The sequence below is a fragment of the Gossypium arboreum genome, unplaced genomic scaffold, assembly GCF_025698485.1.
Source record: "Gossypium arboreum isolate Shixiya-1 unplaced genomic scaffold, ASM2569848v2 Contig00213, whole genome shotgun sequence".
Classification (NCBI taxonomy): domain Eukaryota; kingdom Viridiplantae; phylum Streptophyta; class Magnoliopsida; order Malvales; family Malvaceae; genus Gossypium; species Gossypium arboreum.
Window position 1 is genome coordinate 45,228 of NW_026440330.1, and position 11,371 is coordinate 56,598.

Genomic DNA, 11,371 nt, shown 5'->3' on the forward strand with positions numbered 1-11,371 from the left:
AAGAAATTGGTCTTTCTAAAAATATGAATGGTTAATGTTTATACTAGTAATAACCGAAATAAAGATGCTTGATGTCATGAGTAAATGTTGTTTATATGTTTGGAATTGAGAAAAGAAAAAAAGAAAAGAGATTGATGTTTAATCACTTAAGGATTCGGCATTGTTTAGGATGACTTAGTTAATATGTGATTTTGGGTATTTTGAGTTTGAAATGTAAGTATATGTGTGTGCTTGGTCATAAGAGTTTGCTAGAAAATTTTGTTGGTTGAGTGATGAATGGTAGAATGAACTATGAATGTTATGAAAAGAATGTAGGAAGCCCAAGGTGTGAATTTTAGTCTCGGTGATAGGAAGGATTCGGTTGGTGTTTTGATGTTGTGGATGAGACATGAAGTGTTCGGCCATGGTGTTAAAAATGTTGTACTTGTGTTAAACTTAGAATCAATTTGCTATATGGTTAGTATAGCTATGGATGACCGAATATGAGAGCATGATTAGATGAAGAGTTTGGTTAATTGATATGTGGTAAATGTTAAGTGTTAAATGAAGTGGAAATGATAGATTGATGTTGCACATTCGGCTATAGTTAGGCAAATTGATGATTTTTATCTTGACTTAGATAATTGGCTATAAGTCGAATAGCTTAAGAACATAAGGTAGAAAGATATAAATTTGCCATGTGTCTCCTATGCTAAGAAATCATTAGTATTTTGATATAAATATTTGGCAAGACGGTTAAACTAGTTAATTTATTGATTTAGCTCAAGAAGTTAGAGGAGGCGAATCAAGCAAAAGCAAAGGAAGAACATCGAGTAGCCGAGTTGGAACAGTTTTACCTAACACAAGGTAAGTCATTAAGCATATATTTGATATTGCTTAAATGATCGTGATACCTATGCAATTGTGTTTAATGAGATGAAATGTATACAAATGTATGTGTATGAAAAGATGATATTGTTGAATGTAAAAGAGATAGTGATGTGTGTAGAGAGTTTGCTTTGGCACTAAGTGTGCGAGAAATAAATGTGTACGGTGGCGAGATTGGAACCGAGGTGTGCGAGCTTGAAATGTATGGCACTAAGTGTGCGAGCTTGGACTATCGGCACTATGTGTACGAGCTTAAATCACATGGCACTAAGTGTGCGTGAACGATTATTAAGCACTATGTGTGCAAATTAAATATAGATCTTCGATTGATTATTTTTATGGAGGGTGTGACTTTGTCGAGTTGATTATGGACAGCGGAAAGAGTAAGTACCTTGAGATCATGGCTAATAGACGTTATGTTCATGCTCGGGGTTGAGCTTGGTAAGTTTGAACCTATGTGATGATTTCAATTGCATTCACGTAAATAAGGTATCGTCGAATGGACGAAAGATCATTTAGTTGTATAATTGTAACGGAAATGAAATGATGTATGGAAATTGCGTCAAATATCCTATTGAATAGAATATGAAATGTGAATGTATGACTTGGTATGAGATTGAACCGAAAGGTCTAAGGAACTATGGTATAGTTCGGTATGGCTGGAACACTTGGCCTCGTTTCATTATTTCATTTTATGATAATTTTGTTAATGGATGGTTGAGGAATGCTTATGACTTACTGAGTTATATACTCATTCGGTGTTTTCTTGTCACCCATTTTAGGTTTCTTGGACTCGACCTGTTTGCTTGCTTGGGACCGTCATCGAAGTCATCACACCGGCTAGAAATCTTTTGGTATTGTCTTCATAGTTGATCTAGGAGAACATTTGGCATGTATAGGCTCTTTTGTTTTGTGAACTTTGGGTTGTAAACTTTTAGCCATGTGAAAATGGCTTATATGGTCGATTGAATTTGGCTCCAAAACACTTATTCATGAGTCTTAGAAATCTTAATTTTGATAAGGCGGTCATAATTTGTGATATGCATGATGGATGATTAGTTATGTCATGGAAGAATTATGAAATAGGCATTGTTTACTTAGTAATAGATCTTGATGATAGCGTGATGGGAGATTGAAAAATCACTAAAAATAGTAGAAGTAGAATTAAATAGTGAATAAATTATTTAATTGAACCTTGATGAATCTACTTTCATATGGAAGAAACGAAACGGTCATATGAGTCGGATTTTAAGAGATATTCAAGTTTTCGCGAAATAGGGCCAGAACGGTTTCTGGATCCCCTGTTCCGACTTTGAAAATTCACTATAAATTAACCAGAGAGAATTAAAAGTTATGCTCTATATGTACAGACTTCTTTGTGAGTCTAGTTTCTTTAAAAACAAACGACATAAGTGTTGGAGCCCTGTACAGGAGGATATCCAAGTCGTAGTGCATAAAGGTCAGTGTAGTCGAACCCTGAAACAGGGGAGACTTTAACTAATAAACTGTACTAATTGGCTTGACCAAAAATTCTAGAAAAAAATGTGTAGATGGAATTATGAGTCTAGTTTTAGGAAAAATTTACAGAACTAGTTTTGTAGTTCTGGAACTCGAGATATGATTTTTAAGGTGACAGTGACACTGTTAGCTAGCCTGCCTGGAACAGAAATTAACAATTTCTAAGGGGGAAATAAGTGAAGTAAGCCCGGTAACACACGGTGTTCAACTCGATATGGTCACGGGGTTGGGGTGTTACATTTGATTGGTATCGAGCTATGGTTTAGTCGGTTCTATGACTACCATAGCGCGTGTGAATCTAGCTATACATGCCAAATGTTAGTGCTTAAAAATGTGATGACTTGACGGTGGAAATTTTTGTTTTGATTAGCAAATGGAACCCGGGGGTAGAGACCCTTGGCGGATGGCGTTGAAAGTGTAGCGGCTGCTCTTGCGCAAGGGACACGCTGTTGAGCCTCGGTCATCCATGAATAATCAAGATGAAGGCGAAACAAGCCTTCTTCACCATGATGAATGAGTGGGTCGCATAATATGCGAACCAATCCGGCTGTCCAACCATTCGAATTTAAATACTCCACCCCAAGAGCCCGTAATGCCTTGATTCTTGATTACGTGATTTGAGTAAACCACTGTGGACTTGATTAGGAAGCACGAAATTTGAGGAGTTCAAGGCCATAATTCTTGATGATCTTAGAAAGGGTCGAGTTACGGCTTGATAACACCATTCGAGTGTTTGATGGTATCATGCACACCCGATGAATGTCTTAAGTGTGCTATATCCTTGTTGCGAGACTCGACCTACTATTGGTGGAGGACCTTAATTTCCATAGTCCCAAAGGAACAAGTTACTTGGGATTTCTTTCAAGCGGAATTTCGGAAGAAATATATTAGTCAACGGTTCATCGATCAAAAGCGTAAGGAATTCTTGGAGCTCAAGCAAGGCCATATGATGATGTCGAATCTGAACATGAGTTCGTAAGACTTAGTCGGCATGCTCGGAGTGTGTGGTGATGAGGTTGCTATGTGCAAAAGATTTGAAGAAGGATTGAATGAAGAGTTAAAGCTCTTGGTGGGTATTTTGGAGATAAAAGAATTTGTAACACTAGTTGAGCGAGCACGCAAGGCGGAAGAACTCGGAAGGGAGAAGAAGAAGGCTGAATTTGAAGCTAGAGATTATCGTAAAAGATCGTGGGCAAAGCTCCATTTTTAATTTGTAAAGAAGTTCGGAGAGGACACAAATAAGTCGAGGCATGCGGGGATTTCCATTAGAGCACGACCATCGATGGACTCACGAGCTACTTGGTTTGCTAGTGTGGGCAATAATCGTCAAGAAAAGCCGAATGCCCCCAATGTGGAAGGCGACACATAGGTGAATGTTGGGGTAAGTGCGCTATGAGGGCTGTTACGGATGCGGTTCGAAGGACCACTTCATTAGAGATTGCACGAGCTAGATGAGAAGAATAAGATGCAAGGTGCAAGATCTAGTGGGACGACGGCTAGAGGTAGACCCCGAGGATTTCGGGAGGTAGGGGTGGTAATCGAGAGGGCCTCGACACGGTTGTTCGATCTGAGACTCGTGCTCTGCTAGAGCATATGCTATCAGCATACGAGAGGAGGCATCCTCCCCAGCGTTATCACTGGTACTTTCACTCTCTTTGATACTAGTGTGATTGCATTGATTGACCCTGGCTCTACTCATTCATATGTATGTGAAACCTTAGCATCGATAAGACTCTACTGTTGAGTCTCTTGAGTTCAGAGTTCGAGTGTCAAACCCTTTGGGTCAATCGTATTTGTTGATAAAGTGTGTAAGAGATGTCCCTAATAATCGAGAATCCTATTTTCCGGCCGATTTGATGCTCTTACCGTTCGACGAATTTGATGTCATTCTTGGTTTGGATTGGTTGGTGAGCATGATGCGGTCGTGAATTGCAAAAGCAAGACCATTGATTTGAGTGCGCAAATAACGAGATAATCCGAGTTGAGTCTACGGACTTAAAGGGTTACCGGTGTAATATCGGCAATGTTGGCCCGAAATATGTAAGAAAGGGTGCAAAGCATACCTTGCATATGCACTTGATGACAAAGAGTTAGAAAAGAAACCCGAATCATGCTTAGGTGGTTTGTGAATACCGGATATTTTCCCGGAAGAATTGCGGGTTTACCACTGTTCGGGAGGTGGAGTTTGGTATTGAGCTTGTACAGGACTACGCCAATTTCGATAGCCCGTGTCGTATGGCATTAATGAATTAAAGGAATTGAAGGTTCAATTGCAGAATTGACGGATAGAGGTTTCGCCGACCAAGCTTTTCTCCATGGGGCGCACGGTGTTGTTTGTGAAGAAGAAGGATGGAACCATGAGATTGTGCATCGACTATCGTCAGTTGAATAAAGTGACAATAAAGAATAAATATCCGTTGCCATGTATTGATGATTTGTTCGATCAATTAAAGGGAGCCTCAGTGTTTTCAAAGATAGATTTCAGATCAGGTTATTATCAGTTGAGGATTCGAGACTCGGACATACCCAAAACTGCTTTTAGAATGAGGTACGGTCACTACGAATTCTTAGTGATGCCGTTTGGGCTCACTAATGCCCCTGCGGTATTTATGGATTTAATGAATCGAGTTTTCAGGCCATACTTGGATCGGTTTGTAGTTGTGTTTATTGATGACATTTTGGTCTATTCGAGAGATGAAACCGAACATGCTGAACACCTGAGACTAGTGCTACAAATTTTACGAGATAAGCAGCTATACGCAAAGTTTAGTAAATGTGAATTTTGGCTGAGAGAGGTTAGCTTTTTGGGGCACGTGGTGTCCGCGTCGGGTGTCAGAGTGGACCCGAATAAAATTTCAGCCATAGTCGATTGGAAAACTCCAAGGAATATTACCGAAGTTAGGAGCTTTTTGGGGCTTGCCAGATACTATCGACGGTTTGTAAAGGGTTTTTCAATGATAGCTGCACCGTTGACAAAACTACTTCAAAAAGATGTTAAGTTCGAGTGGTGAACATTTGTCAAAAAGTTTCGATCGACTAAAAACTGTTTAAGCGAGGCCCCGGTGCTAAGTACTGGTGAGTCAGATAAAGAGTTCATCATTACAATGACGCATCCTTGCTTGGGCTAGGTTGTGTATTGATGCAAGAAGGTCGAGTTGTGGCTTCTGCGTCGAGACAATTAAAGCCGCATGAGAGAAACTATCCGACCCATGACCTTGAATTAGCGACTATAGTGTTCGCCTTGAAAATATGGCGACATTACTTGTTTGGAGAAATGTGTCATATTTATTCAGACCACAAGAGTCTTAAATATTTGATGACTCAAAGAGATCTAAACCCGCGACAAAGACATTGGCTTGAGTTCTTGAAAGACTATGAACTTGTCATTGATTATCACCTGGGAAAGGCTAACGTGGTGGCCGATGCTTTAAGTCGTAAAGCACTGTTTGCTTTGAGAGCGATGGATGCTCACCTGTCCATTTCACCCGATGAGGTAATAGTAGTTGAATTAGAGGCCAAACCATTATTGGTTCATCAAATACTTGAATCCCGGAAGGTCGATTTGAATTGGTCGCTAAACGAGTGAATGTGTTTGAATGAGGAATCGAATTTTAGATTGGCGACAATGATTGCTTGGCGTTCAAGGGTCGATTATGTATTCAAGGAATTTGGAACTTGTTTCGATAATTTTGAGCGAGGCTCATAGTAGTCGAATGTCGATCCACGGGTAGTACTAAAATGTACAATGACACAAACGCTAATTTTGGTAGCCCGATGATGAAACGAGACATTTTAGAATTTGTTTCAAAGTGTTTGATATGTCAACAAGTGAAAGCGGAACATCAAGTGCCATCGGGATTACTTGACCAATCATGATACCGAATGGAAATGGGATCGAGTAACAATGGACTTTATTATGCGGGTTACCGTTGACTCGAATAAGAAAGACTCGGTGCAGGTCATTGTTGATAGATGACCAAGTCGCTCATTTTATCCTGTCCGCACGGATTTTTCGCGATAAATTGGCGAATTATCGTCTCCCAAATCGTTCGATTGCATGGGGTACCTATTTCTATCGTGTCGGATAGAGACCCAAGATTTACATCGCGATTTTGGAAGAAATTGCAAGAGGCTTTGGGTACCAAGCTGCATTTTAGCACTTTTCATCCCCAAACCGATGGTCAATCCGAATGGATAATTCAAATACTCGAGGATATGTTGAGATGTTGCATCCTTGAGTTTAGTGGTTCATAGGAGCGGTATTTACCTTTGATTGAATTCGCCACACAACAATAGTTTTCAATCAAGTATTAAGATGGCGCCTTATGAGGATTTATACGGTCGTAAATGCCGTACCCATTGTTCGGTGAACTTAGTGAAAGTAAAATCTTCGGGGTTGATTTGATCAAGGATGCCGAGCAAAAAGTTCGAGTAATTCGTGAAAGTTTGAAAGTCGCCGGATCGCCAAAAGTCGTATGAGGATTTGAAAAGAAAAGACATTGAATATCGGGTTGGAGACAAGGTATTTCTCAAAGTTTCACCGGAAGAAGGTGCTTAGATTTGGTCGTAAGGGCAAATTAAGTCCGAGGTTCATCGGGCCGTATGAAGTATCTGAACGAGTTGGGCGATCGCATACCGATTAATTTTACCCCGAGCTCGAAAAGATTCTAGCGTTTTCATGTCTCGATGCTTGACGATATAGGTCGACCGTGCGCGTGATCACTCCATCGAGATTGAGATTGACCTAATTTGAGTTATGAAGAAGAGCGGTTCTCATTCGATGCGTGAAGTAAAGAGTTGCGAAATAAGAAAATCACATTAGTGAAGGTGTTGTGGCATAAACACGGAATTGAAGAAGCCACTTGAGAACTTGAGGACTCTATGAAAGAGTGATACAGAGCCTATTTACCGGTAAGATTTTTGGGACGAAAATTTCTTAAGTGGGGAGAGTTGTGACCCTAAATTGGCCCTAGTCGGGAAAGTGGTTTGGGACCGCTAAACCGAGTCATAAAAATAATTAGTTGTCATATTCGATGCTTATTATATGTATATATGCATGTGTGAAAATTTCATATTTGAATTTTGTTGTATTGTAGGTGAATTTTAGTAAATAGGACTTATGTGATAAAAGTTTGAAATGTGATAGAACAAAACATAAGGACCTATTAGTGCATGTAAGAAAAAGGGGGACTTGCATGTCAATTTTCCCCAAATTAGTAGTGGCAGCCATGCTATGGGTGGAAACATGTCTCCAACATGTTATGTTAATATTGTATGTAGGAAACAATTAAATAAAAAGCTAGCATTAAAGAAATGGAAAAAAAAAAGGGGAAATGATGAACAAAGAGAAATGGTCTCATTCATGCCCCCCTTGTTGCCGTGAGTTGAAGAAAAGAAAAAAAACAAAAAAGAAAGTGTTCATCCTTGGTTCATGCTTGGCGAATTGAAGGAGAAAAGAAGAAGGTTTGGTCACCCTTGAGCTTGAATTAAGGTAAGTGAGTTCATGTTGGTTCTTGAAAGGTTAGCATACTTTAAGCTAGCTACTAAGTTTCCTACTTAGCCATGTCAAAACCTTGATGATGAATGTCTTGACGAAAGAAATTGGTCTTTCTAAAAATATGAATGGTTAATGTTTATACTAGTAATAGCGAAATAAAGATGCTTGATGTCATGAGTAAATGTTGTTTATATGTTTGGAATTGAGAAAAGAAAAAAGAAAAGAGATTGATGTTTAATCACTTAAGGATTCGGCATTGTTTAGGATGACTTAGTTAATATGTGATTTTGGGTATTTTGAGTTTGAAATGTAAGTATTGTGTGTGCTTGGTCATAAGAGTTTGCTAGAAAATTTTGTTGGTTGAGTGATGAATGGCGAATGAACTATGAATGTTATGAAAAGAATGTAGGAAGCCCAAGGTGTGAATTTTAGTCTCGGTGATAGGAAGGATTAGGTTGGTGTTTTGATGTTGTGGATGAGACATGAAGTGTTAACCATGGTGTTAAAATGTTGTACTTGTGTTAAACTTAGAATCAATTTGCTATATGGTTAGTATAGCTATGGATGACCGAATATGAGAGCATGATTAGATGAAGAGTTTGGTTAATTGATATGTGGTAAATGTTAAGTGTTAAATGAAGTGGAAATGATAGATTGATGTTGCACATTCGGCTAGAGTTAGGCAAATTGATGATTTTTATCTTGACTTAGATAATTGGCTATAAGTCGAATAGCTTAAGAACATAAGGTAGAAAGATATAAATTTGCCATGTGTCTCTATGCTAAGAAATCATTAGTATTTTGATATAAATATTTGGCAAGAGCGGTTAAACTAGTTAATTTATTGATTTAGCTCAAGAAGTTAGAGGAGGCGAATCAAGCAAAAGCAAAGGGAAGAACGTCGAGTAGCCGAGTTGGAACCGTTTTACCTAACACAAGGTAAGTCATTAAGCATATATTTGATATTGCTTAAATGATCGTGATACCTATGCAATTGTGCTTAATGAGATGAAATGTATACAAATGTATGTGTATGAAAAGATGATATTGTTGAATGTAAAAGAGATAGTGATGTGTGTAGAGAGTTTGCTTTCGGCACTAAGTGTGCGAGAAATAAATGTGTCTGTTGACGAGATTGGGCCGAGTGTGCGAGCTTGAAATGTATGGCACTAAGTGTGCGAGCTTGGACTATCGGCACTATGTGTACGAGCTTAAATCACATGGCACTAAGTGTGCGTGAGCGATTATTAAGCACTATATGTGCGAATTAAATATAGATCTTGATTGATTATTTTCATGGAGGGTGTGACTTTGTCGAGTTGATTATGGACAGCGGAAAGAGTAAGTACCTTGAGATCATGGCTAATAGACGCTATGTTCATGCTCGAGGTTGAGCTTGGTATGTTTGAACCTATGTGATGATCTCAGTTGCATTCACGTAAATAAGGTATCGTCGAATGGACGAAAGATCATTTAGTTGTATAATTGTAATGGAAATGAAATGATGTATGGAAATTGCCTCAAATATCCTATTGAATAGAATATGAAATGTGAATGTATGACTTGGTATGAGATTGAACCGAAAGGTCTAAGGAACTATGGTATAGTTCGGTATGGCTGGAACACTTGGCCTCGTTTCATTATTTCATTTTATGATAATTTTGTTAATGGATGGTTGAGGAATGCTTATGACTTCTTGAGTTATATACTCATTCGGTGTTTTCTTGTCACCCATTTTAGGTTTCTTGGACTCGACCTGTTTGCGTGCTTGGGACCGTCATCGAAGTCATCACACGGCTAGAAATCTTTTGGTATTGTCTTCATAGTTGATCTAGGAGAACATTTGGCATGTATAGGCTCTTTTGTTTTGTGAACTTTGGGTTGTAAACTTTTAGCCATGCGAAAATGGCTTATATAGTCGATTAATTTGGCTCCAAAACACTTATTCATGAGTCTTAGAAATCTTAATTTTGATAAGGTGGTCATAATTTGTGATATGCATGATGGATGATTAGTTATGTCATGGAAGAATTATGAAATAGGCATTGTTTACTTAGTAATAGATCTTGACGTAGCGATGATGGGAGATTGAAAAATCACTAAAAATAGTAGAAGTAGAATTAAATAGTGAATAAATTATATAATTGAACCTTGATGAATCTACTTTCATATGGAAGAAAGCAAGCGGTCATATGAGTCAGATTTTAAGAGATATTCAAGTTTTCGCGAAACAGGGCCAGAACGGTTTCTGGATCCCCTGTTCCGACTTTGAAAATTCACTATACATTAACCAGAGAGAATTAGAAGTTATTCTCTATATGTACAGACTTCTTTGTGAGTCTAGTTTCTTTAGAAACAAACGGTATAAGTGTTGGAGCCCTGTAGGGGAGGATATCCAAGTCGTAGTGCGCAAAGGTTAGTGTAGTCGAACCCTGAAACAGGGGAGAATTTAACTAATAAACTGTACTAATTGGCTTGACCAAAAATTCTATAAAAACTTTTGTAGATGGAATTATGAGTCTAGTTTCAGGAAAAATTTACGGAACTGGTTTTCGAGTTCTGGAACTCGAGATATGATTTTTAAGGTGACAGTGGCGCAGTTAGCTAGCTTTGCACAGGCAATTAACAATTTCTAAGGGAAATAAGTGAAATAAGCGGTAACACCTCGTGTTCAACTCCGTGTGATCACGGGGTTGGGGTGTTCTGATGTCCCTTTTTCATTTCGATTCCTTGGGGCAATTCGCAGGGGTTTTGTTAGTTTTGCATCGAAGAGGTTGATCGACATCTCACCCCACCCAATGGGCGGAGGGGCGGCAGGCCGGTCGCTCCGACACTGTGAGGATGGCAGCAGCGACGATGCACCCGCACCACCTCCGATGTTGTATACAACGCGTTCACGGGTCATTCTACTAAGCGAGTTTCGACAATGATCCTTCCGCGAGTTCACCTACGGAAACCTTATTACGACTTCTCTTTCCTCTAAATGATAAGGTTGGTGGACTTCTCGCGACGTCATGAGCGTTGAACCGCCCACGTCGCCGCGATCCGAACACTTCACGGACCATTCAATCGGTAGGAGCGACAGGCGGTGTGTACAAAGGGCAGGGCGTAGTCAGCGGGTGATGACTCGCTTACTAGGAATTCCTCGTTGAAGACCAACAATTGCAATGATCTATCCCCATCACGATGAAATTTCAAAGATTACCGGGCACTGTCGGTCAAGGCTATAGACTTGTTGAATACATCGATTGTAGCGCTTGTGTCTGCCCCGAACATCTAAGGGCATCACGGGCTGTTATTGCCTCAAACTTAGTGGCCTAAAGGCTATAGTCCCTCTAAGAAGCTAGCCACGGAGGATCACCTCCGTGTAGCTAGTTAGCGGTGAGGTCTCGTTAGATTAGCGGAATTAACCGGAAAAATCGCTCTACCAACTAAGAACGGCCATGCACCACCACCCATAGAATCAAGAAAGAGCTCTCGGTCTGTCAA